Here is a 10,744-nt window from a genome sequence, read left to right on the forward strand (position 1 = left end):
TAATCAATAAATTACTTATCAAATACTTTCAAAACCCCGGTTATCCCACTGGGCCTATTCAGTGGGGTTCTGCTATATATATATATTACTTTATATTTAGTAATAACGATAACTAATTGAATTAAAACATTTCTGGAAACTCTTTGTCTTCGGTTCCTTCCATCTATAAGTGGTTTATTCCAATAAAAAAAAAAAAATCAATACAAACAGTTCATAAAACTCATTTTATATGAGGCTTAAGAATATTCTAAATTCACTCTATAAAGCACATGGCCAGTTACGAACGACAAATTTATTAAAAAGTTTTCAACCGATAGTTGAATTTTTCTTGATAAAGTAATATATTTTATATGTGTTGATGTATAATACATTTTTATTATTTTACTTCATCTAAATATAATAATATATTCTTTACGTACTACGAAGCAGCCATTCTTTTAAGCCCTCTGATGATGCACTCGAGTCCGTAGGATTCCTTGGCAGTTGGAGTTAAAAGCTTCGAGAGTAGATTTAAACTGGTCTGATGTTGAATGACAGAAAGTTGGCAAAACGGGAAACCGGTAGACAATGCCTGTTTTTCTGGCAATAAACATGTGTTTACGGCCTGCTTGTCTTCTTCTTTTTCTTATGGCTTTGCCGAATTGAAACCGTGATCGTAGATATAATTACTTTCATTAGATGTATGATGTGTATTATACATATATATGTATATGTAATAAATAAGCTTAAAATAGATATAATCTTAATTATACTTAAACAATATAATTAGTGTTAACTAATTAAATATTATTTTACAGAAAACAAATTTTTAATTCATAATTTATTTCGTACTACATATTTACCTATTGTATAATTTTGTACTGTTGGAAATTACATTAAATAAATAATTAAAAAAAAAAAATTATTTAAATATGAATAAAGTAAATTTTCTAATCTTATACTAGCATAATATTTAGTATTATAATAAAACTATTTGTTTATAAACATTTTTATTTGAAATATGGTTCAGAGCAAATATTTCTACAATCATCTTTATAATTTAATAAATACCTATGTATGTTTAATAAGAAGCTATCATTATTGTAATCATAAGTTCAAGATTAGTGGATATTCCTGTTTTCAATTCATGAATGCCACAGTAATAATTAGTACTTATTTTATGTGAATAATAAATATTAAAAAAAGTATAAATATAAAACAATTGAACAAAAAAATAATTCCTCATTATTATATATGGTTTCGGTGGTGTTGCAAGTTGTAATTATGGCAATTAAGTATGGTATTTAACAAGGTATCGATTAGTAAACATCTTGAAATTTTCTTCTGATCACCTTTTATTGAAAAAAAAAAAAACCTAAATAAATAAAATACCTAAATATCGTCAATCAGAAAAAGTAAGAGATTTATTAAAATTATTAATTGTTAATTACTGATTATTAATTTTTAATCATGATGTTTGTATGTATTATTTACAATATGATATACATAAAAAAAGCAAACATAATACAAAAAAGTTTCAACAATCTTACTACATTCTTTAATGGTTATAAATATTTTACTTTACTTTTAGGTCTGGCTTGTAAATCTTTATGGTCCCGCTGTCCAAACGAATTAATTATCCAATGTAGATTGTTAATATATCTCAAAATATGATTTACAAGGATTATAAATTTTAATAATTATTCTTTTATAGATAGTTTATAAATCTGATGTGATTTTTTGTGGTAGATTCATCGTTTCTAATTGTCATCTAAATAAAATGAATAAATTGTGTTACATTATAAGATAATGTAGGTAGGTATAAACTAAAATTTCGTCCCAGTCAAGAATTTTCCTAACAGTTTTTTTAATAAAAAACAATACTTAACATATTTCTGGAAATAGAGCCAGATTTTTCCTATATAAAGAAAATGATATAAGACAAGTATAGGAGTTGGTAAGGCTGGGGCAGTCGGTGGAAAGAAGAGCCGGTGATTTAAGAAGGGCGGGAAGAGATGGTAGATAGCATGGAGGGGGAGATGGATGAAAACTTGGCCAATTACAGGGCACAGAGGTAGGAGGAGGGGTAATTAATGAGTCTTTATTTTATTTAATACCTAGCTCAGGGGAATTTATTGTGGTCGGGGAGGGATTTGCATTTAACCCATCCGATATGATGGGGCTGAGAGTTGCATTCATTATATATTTTAATTAGCTATCCGCTTATACAGGGCCGGTCATATGGTCTTCGATCGTGCGCTCCCTACACCTGGGCAAGGCCTAAATGTAAATTTGAATTGTTATTCTGGGAATTTCTTATGTTTTCAATGTCCCTTCTCGAGACGAAACAACTTTTTCTGTGACATTAAAATCCTGTTCGAACTTTTCGGCTGTTTTTTTATATATATCTTATATCATAGCCTTTTATTTTTGAAAGTCTATTGAATTTATAATTTACAAATAAAGGTTTGAATAAATACGTTTTATACTTAATCCATCACAATATTGTAAAAATGTTAACTACGTATTACTCAACAAAACAACAAAAATCTAACTTTAGTAAGTAAAATAAATAATTTTTACTTTAATCTTTATTCACACTAATCATTTGATATGACAACCAGTGAAGGAAATGTTTAACTTTTGAAAATGTCATGATTGGCTTGAGAAAGGATAATATCCTAAGCGAAATCTCCGCCATATGTGGATTTAAAACTTAATTTTGTAAACGAGAAGCTCTATCATCCAGCTCCTCTTCAGTCTTCTACGTGAGTTATTGGCCATGATAAATAAATAATAACTAAATTATATGTGTGCATTTAAAAAAGTAGTACTTGTATTTTAGGCAAATGCTTCTTCTTAATAATCCTTAATTTAACTCTTTTTTCTTTGAATAACGATAATTTCTTCAGAATCAGTCTGGTTTTTAAAAATTAGATATGAACGACGAAATAATCAAGTTCTTTTTCAAATTTTATTGAAAAGCCTACGAATTCAATAAAGAAGGTTACCTTTGTTTTAGTACCTGATTTTCAATATTAAATTGAAATTGACAGAAAATTATTTTTGTCTTTTTTAATCAGGCAGCGAAGAGTCAGGCGTAAACTTACATTTAGTTCAAGAATAAAGAACCAAACGATAGGTGGTTCCAAAATTGTTAGGCAATTTAATGATTTCGTCATTTTTTTTTTTAAATTTCAGTTTCTTAAAACAAACAAAAATGGAAATTCAAATAGTTTTTGTTATTTTATTTTTTTTAAAAACAGCTGACATCTAAGGACTTGGGTTACTGGGTGAAGTATTACGCCGACAGATACCCTCGAAACCTCGAGCCAAGACTGCTGCGGCTCTAGTGAGTTACTAGGTATTCGTGAACAATGAAAAAACAAAACAAAAAGGAGGAACAATGAAAAAAGCGGGAATAGCAACCCATCCTGGATTCAAAGAAGGAAAGAGATGTTTTGGCAAAAGTCCAAATTAGGAAACAGTTGAAGGCTCTTACATTTGTGAGATCGTTTCTAAACAATGATCGAACCTTCGGGGAAAGATTTATTTATTCGGTATTTTTTTTCTGGATTTTAATGATCCTCCGGTTAAATTTAAATGTTTGACTATTTCAATGATTTACGGTTCGTCTAGGCGTGGTTTAATTATTGCGAGTCAAAGGAGATTGTGAATAGGACGAGCACTTATTTAGAGAAGCAATAATTGTGTTATATTCAACTGTTTGATGAACTATCAGCTTCCAAGGGGTCCTGACTGAGGTCCCCTTGATGTACAATCACCTAATAAAAGTGGGTTCCCGACTTCACGGGATTAACCTGACAGTTGAGTATGTTTGCTGACTACATCACCTCCTTTGAGCATTCTTCATTAGTCCAGAAACAGTACGTCCTTTCCAGATGTTATGAAACCCAATACCTCCGTAGGTGTACCATTTTTTTTATATAAATCTGAAAAATGTTTATATGTATGTATGTTACTAATAGAGTTTTAGTCATTTATTTGTACTAAATTATAGTAATTACAAAGGTGTAAATAAACATTGCTATTAATATTGTATCCAATTTCAAATTAAACTTAAATTTTAAGTTTTTTTCGCTTACTTTGTATTGTAATTTGAGTATTTAAACAACATTAACGGTGCTTGTAGCCCCGGGGTAAGGCGCGTTGCTACGAACTCCAAGGACCCGAGCTCGAATCCGACTGGGCAGCAAATTTTTTACTGTTACACAGTAGCCGTGAGTCAACTGTTGGTTCTTGGAGCCCTCCTAGGGTCCACACACCCTCTTAAATTTGGCACCCTTAATCGGATAAAAATCTGGCGGTCGAGCGTGATTCTAATCAATTCACCTCCTTGCATAACCGTTGGTCTAGTAACAGTACTTCCTTACAAAGTACTGAAGCCCTGACCCTTCATGGGTTGTTGCGGTACAGATTTTAATTTTTTTTTAATACACAATTAACATATCGATGGTTAAGAAATGATAACACATATCTACAAAAGGACTAATTGTTGTAGCAAAAATGTATTAAATTGGGCTTTTAAAGTTTATTTTTCAATAATTTAAGAAAGTATATTAAATAGGAATATTTCCTTGTTGTTTAACTGTTCTGTTGTTGGTAACAAGAATATTCACCAGAAAAGAACATTACTTTTCATCTATTGATATGTCAAGATTTTTAATAAAGGATATGGAATACTAAACCAAATGATTACATAGAAATAAACTTTACACAATAGAATAAAATTGCAAAATTGATATTTTATAAATATCAGTTCCATTATCATATGCTGTTAAATAGAAGTAGCCGGTTCATCTGCAAGTATAATTTTAAACAAACAATCATCTATAATGATCATAAAAATGATTTCATTGAACACGAAGGCGCATAAATTCAAAGTTGGCAAAGCTGTAGCTACTATCGGTATATAAAGGAGTTGGAATTAGACGTATTAATTCAGTAGAAGATGAGAGGATTTAATATTTACGCTGTACTATCCAAGCAAGTGGTTGAGTATCTATGACCGTGCTTGGAATACTTATTCTAATAGCCTTCGTAGAGCATCCTCTCGATGTATAATCATGAATCAATATTTATATTGAACCGTATCATTATTAGTGACCACCTTCCCGGAAGTTAATTTTTTTATTTATTTAACTTCTTTATTACCTTCATTTAAGTGCCTTAGAATAAATCACTTATCGTACTAACTTACAATGTAACATAAATAGTATGGTCTATTAATAAAAAAACAAAACAATATTGCACATATTTTCTCTAAAAAGCACAAATGCTTAATTATTATATTATATTAATACTAGTAGACCCTTCTAATTTTAACATAATTTTTAGAGAATAAAAATATCAAATAAATAAATCTGAAAATAATTCATTATTCTTAAATTTAAGACAAGAACGATGTGTAACAAAGTATATAGAGGAACTAAGTGATTCTGTATGTAATATTTGGTATAGTGGTTTTATATATATATGTATATATATGTATATATATTCATATATTTTTATAAAATTCAGAGAATTATTTATCATTTATTATCTTTGTATAGCTTATAAATTTTGAAGTATTTTATATAATTAATATAAAGATAAGTATTTGAAGAATACGAATAAAATAACAACTATTGTAAACTATTAAGAATTAACAAACGGAGAAATGATGAAATAATCATGGAAAATGAGAGAAATACTCAAGTAAGAAGATACAAATAACTATAATTCGATTAGCTTTGGAAGATTTCAAATTAAATTTTTTATTCTAAGATTACACAGGCCTATAAAATGACATCTTACAAATCCCAATGCCTTGTGATCCTATATTTATTTTTAAATACTTTTTTATTACACTTTGAAAAAAATATAGCTTCCGTTTTATTAGTATCAACTTTTAATTTCCACTTATATGAGAACTTTTCTGGTTTAATTATTAATCAAGCCATTTTAAAGATCAATAAGTTTTAAATTTTGTGTTCTAAGATTTAATTTATTTTCTATAATAAATTGTCAACTATGAAGTTTTAGTCTCTGCTTTGTTTCAACATTGTAACTTTGTCTGTTTATATATTATATAGATAGCAGTACTTTCTAATTATTTAATGTTATGTTTATTGTCCTTTTATCGTTGGCTAAATTAAAATACATATACATCAGATTGTATTGTTGGAACAAGGAGGTAAATGTTTAGAGTTTTCGAAACATATTGCCTATTAGAGGTGACTTCCTTACTTGTAAAATTATCAAAGATCGTGTAAGGGCCGTTTAACCGAGAGACACAAGAGGCTATACGACTAGGAAGTCGTAGCCGACTAACGACTGCCAATTGGCCACTTTCGGATTTACATATGGAAACGGAGTACACAGATGTCCAAAGGAGGACTTACATCGCTTGTCCCATGGCAGGCATAAAACACAACTTTAACGGCGGGGCTCAAACACCGGATCACCAACTTGGCGGAGTAATTTAATTGTATTTAAAATAAGCAGTATTTTATATTGATGGGGTCAAGATAGAGGGGCCGCAGAAGGTGGAGAAGATAAAGGCAAAGTGTCTAATAAAGTAGAAGCAAAGGAGCGAGAGAGAAAGGTATAATACAGCGGGATCAGATAGTATTATACGCATAGCCTCGCAAGACAGGTGACTAACACCTGGTCGTTGGATCTCATGCTCGCCCAACAAACGCACAAATTTGTCGGAAGCGGCCCCCGGTAGGATTAAACCGTCAAAACATAATGCATATGTATGGCGCGGTTATCGTCGGACACAATGCTACCGCTGATAATCTACCTCCTATCCTGACACCTCTTAGTATAATGTAAACACATCACACGTACAAACTAGCCATTAGAGTCCATACATATACATAAAGCCGCCGGCTACCTTGCTCATCCTCTTAGGTCATCTGCTCCTGTCGACGTGATTCGAATCCGCCCACAGGTGTGTCGATGCGTATCTCACTTCTTCCAATGAATTTCTGAGTTATTTGTGAATTCAAAGCAACTTTATTGGGTAGTTAGCGCATCAATCTGAACTAAACTTGAACAATCTCCAAGATCCAATATATTCAAATGATTGGTATAAATATTAAATTTTACTTAGAAACAATTAGAATCAACTAAGAACTTTTTGTTTTCTGTATTATTAAGATTTTTTTTTCACCCAAGGCCTGTTATATAGCTTTTGTAGATAAAACGCGCGAAGTTATAAATAGATGTTTACTGTTTTTGGTTACGAGAAAAATTGTGTTCTCAATATACCTGTTTATTTTATTGTAAAGTATGATTAATTTGTAAATTATGATTCGTTTCTCCATAATTTGGCTTGAAGCTTGAAAAACTCTTTACTTTCAGCCGAAAACCTGTGTCAGAATAGACTTATTTTGTATGGACACAAAAAGCCATAAAGAAATTAAAATCGTCCACTTTAATAGAAAACTAGAGGTCTTAAAATAAGGACAAGTGAATTATTACATTCAGAAATAATTTTTATTATTATTTTTTACCTTATCTTTCCTGATCTGTAAACCAGGGGTTTACAACTATTCAACTACTTAGATTTTTTTTTGTTTTGAGAGGGCGTTCAACAGTCTGAGATATTTTTTATGATTTTCACCTTTTTTACTGGATATTGAGCTGATTAATAAATTCATTAAAAGTGTTGAATTCTACCCTTTTATAGACCATTGTCACTATATCCTGCACACTTGGAAATTAAATTTATTATCATATGTAAGGAAACTTCACCAAGGACTTTAAAATATATATTATAAATGTCCACATGATATGTAAAATACTGACGCAAAAAATAAATTACCACTGAAGTGTAAACTATGTGTGAATCGTAAAACAATTTTTTTTATTGAGTTAGAATTTGCATTACATTTATAATTTGCGGTTTAGATATATTCATTTAGAAACAATTCTAAAAGCACTGTTAAAAAAAAGTATGATTTTGAATAAATAATTTAAAATAATCTCACATCATATTTATAAATCAGTGTTAGAATTTTCTAGGACAAGAGAGTTCTCATATAACTTGAGACAGGTTTAGCATGGTTTAGAAAGCATTGAAAGGATTTACTGCATCGACACACGAATCGATTCATTTACAAAAATTATCGGTGAAACCGCAGCTCCTCCCAAGCGCATTTAAAACCCACTGGATTGGTTATGAAACTTGCTAGTACTGACAAATATAATCATCAATTTCTCAATGCTATAATTTTTCATTTACTTTCACTTCACTAATTTATTTACGGGAAGATCACTGATTTAAATTTGGTTACAGATGGTTCGATATAAGTATTGTTATTTACTAATATATTATGGTATCATAATTATATAAATGTGGTAACTTGTGATAAAATGCATTTAAATTAGTATGGAGATAATAACTATCAAATTAGAACAACGGTAGGAGTATTTTCTTCTACATAATTTTGAAATTAATAATTTAGAAAACTGTCATTCGTTCGTATGTGGTTAAAAAAGGTGTTAGTCGAATCTTGAACATCCTGTGCATTGCAAACAAAACAGAAAAAATCATTACAAATACCCTTAAGTAAACCCTTTTGCCATCGTAGCCAAATACGACACTTGAATCGTAATTGGTATGGATTGATTTCGAGGAATAGGTTAACCCTGGGTTGGCCATTTGATAGCGTGGGTATACAATTCAATGTGTTATCTAAATATTTCAAATATTTCTTAAACGAAAAATAATATACTACTTTCAAAACATTTGAATGTTACAAAAAAAGGGCTATAAGTCATTTTTATGGTTCCTAAAGATTTTATAAAAAAGAGAAAAACTTAGAAAGATAGAACCTGTTAATTAGCTAGCCTAATTAGAATTAGACATGTTTTAAGCCTTTAAGCAATTGGAGGACATAAAATAAACGTTAATTGAAATGTCAGTGTAATTAAGTTATCAGGATTGGACAATGTACAATTTGGCTATCTGTCGAGGTGCAATGTGCACATGTCTCACTCGTTATAAACTAAGGTTTTTTTAACAATGTTACTTCTCAATTTTTACGTACATAAATAAGTCGGGAACTAGGTCTGGATAATAAATATTGTTTCTATTTAACACGTCATGCTCGATTGTTTTGTAAAAAAATCCTTTGATTTAGTATATAAAAAAACTATGTTGTGAAATTGGGTATGCTAGACTAGAATGATAAATATAAGGAATATGAAAAAGTTGAATAAGAAATAGGAGAATAGAAAAGAGAGATTATAATGAAGGAAGAAAGTAATATATAGTGGAGATAATAATGCATAGTGATAAATAGTTAAAATGAAGGAAAAAAAATATTTTGGAGTAATAATTATGCTGTTTCAATAACATTCAATTGTAATCAGCCATTAAGACTTGGAAAGGAAAAGTTTATCTCTCTTACAAAATATTATTCCTTCAACAATCGAAAAATGATGAAAATGAAAAATTAAATCAATCCAAATATTTTCTCCATTATTTTTGTATTTTCTGTAATGTAATAGTTTCGAGATTAAAATTATATTTTAGAACTAATCTAGGTTTTGGGAGTGCTATTCTTGAGTAGTTTTCGTTCTCTTTTTTCGAACTTCTTGAGTGTATCTTCAGTCTAATATATTTTATCTATTATGTTGCTAAAATGGTATGATACAAGAAGCAATGATATAAATAATTCCGATACTAAACTAATATATTATGTATTCTATCTAAGAAAAAAAAAGAAAATTAAGCAGTTTTATCATATAAAAATATAGGAAATATATTTTCTATTGAGCCTGCAGATAATCAGTAATTATTATGGTCATAATTAGAAATATAAGCAGTGTATAGGTATGTCTCTTATTTGTTATTACTGGGTTCCATAAAAACTAAATACTTTTCCAAACCAATTTACATCGAAAAATGCTTCAGTGGCCTACACATAGTTTCTTAAACAATTAATCCTTATTCCGACCTATGGTGACTGGTCGAGTCGCCTATACTCGACTGCATTTCATGGAATCTGCCTTACCAGTTTTAAAACTCACATAGGAAGCCACACCAATATTTTTACACTAATGGACCCGTAAATCAGATAATTCTGGGGAGTCGGTGTCAGAGGTATTTTTATCTGAAACACAATGGGCCAGCTGGGCCCTTCCGAAACGGGGCTGAAACCGGCGAGCAATGCAATGAGATTAAAGAGATAGTGAGTGCTGAGATGCGTGTACATATAATTTGCAAGAATAATGAAGAAATTAATTTCAAAGATCATGGTTACAAATTTAATATCATTGTTTTTCTATTTAAAATTACTTTTTCATTATATAGAATATTTTTTACTTGAACAAAATAGATCAATATCAATTATTGATATTTAATTCAGAGCTCTGTTAAAGATATCTGTCTCTATAATATTTAAAAAATAGTAGAAAGTCAGTTCTAATAGTTATTAAAGTATTTGGGAACCTATAAAAGGCAGACAGTTTAGTTCTAACATACGTTTAAAATGAGTCAGGAATGAACAGCCGTAGCCTAACCTGTATTCGTAATAGTATATTAAGTCCCTATACGAGTGGTGACGTCACAAATATGGACATAAATTAATAAAACATGAAAGGTTTTAATCGGGTTATATTTGAGTATACGTTTCTTTATTTATTGATAAAAAAATACACTGTCTTACATTTATATTGTTTTATTAAAAAATCAATATACTTATTTTTTTCAAACTGACAATAAATTTACGAATATTTCTTTGTTTAT

General features: G+C 29.7%; 1 protein-coding gene across 6 annotated transcripts in view; it reads right to left on the reverse strand.

The window, feature by feature from the left end:
• Positions 1–10,744, reverse strand: part of LOC106681190 (homeotic protein spalt-major) — a 177,566-nt gene that overhangs the window by 88,938 nt on the left and 77,884 nt on the right. The gene's annotated exons all lie outside the window — the stretch shown is intronic.

This window comes from Halyomorpha halys, unplaced genomic scaffold, assembly GCF_000696795.3.
Source record: "Halyomorpha halys isolate HHAL.00 unplaced genomic scaffold, Hhal_1.1 Scaffold316.1, whole genome shotgun sequence".
Taxonomy (NCBI): domain Eukaryota; kingdom Metazoa; phylum Arthropoda; class Insecta; order Hemiptera; family Pentatomidae; genus Halyomorpha; species Halyomorpha halys.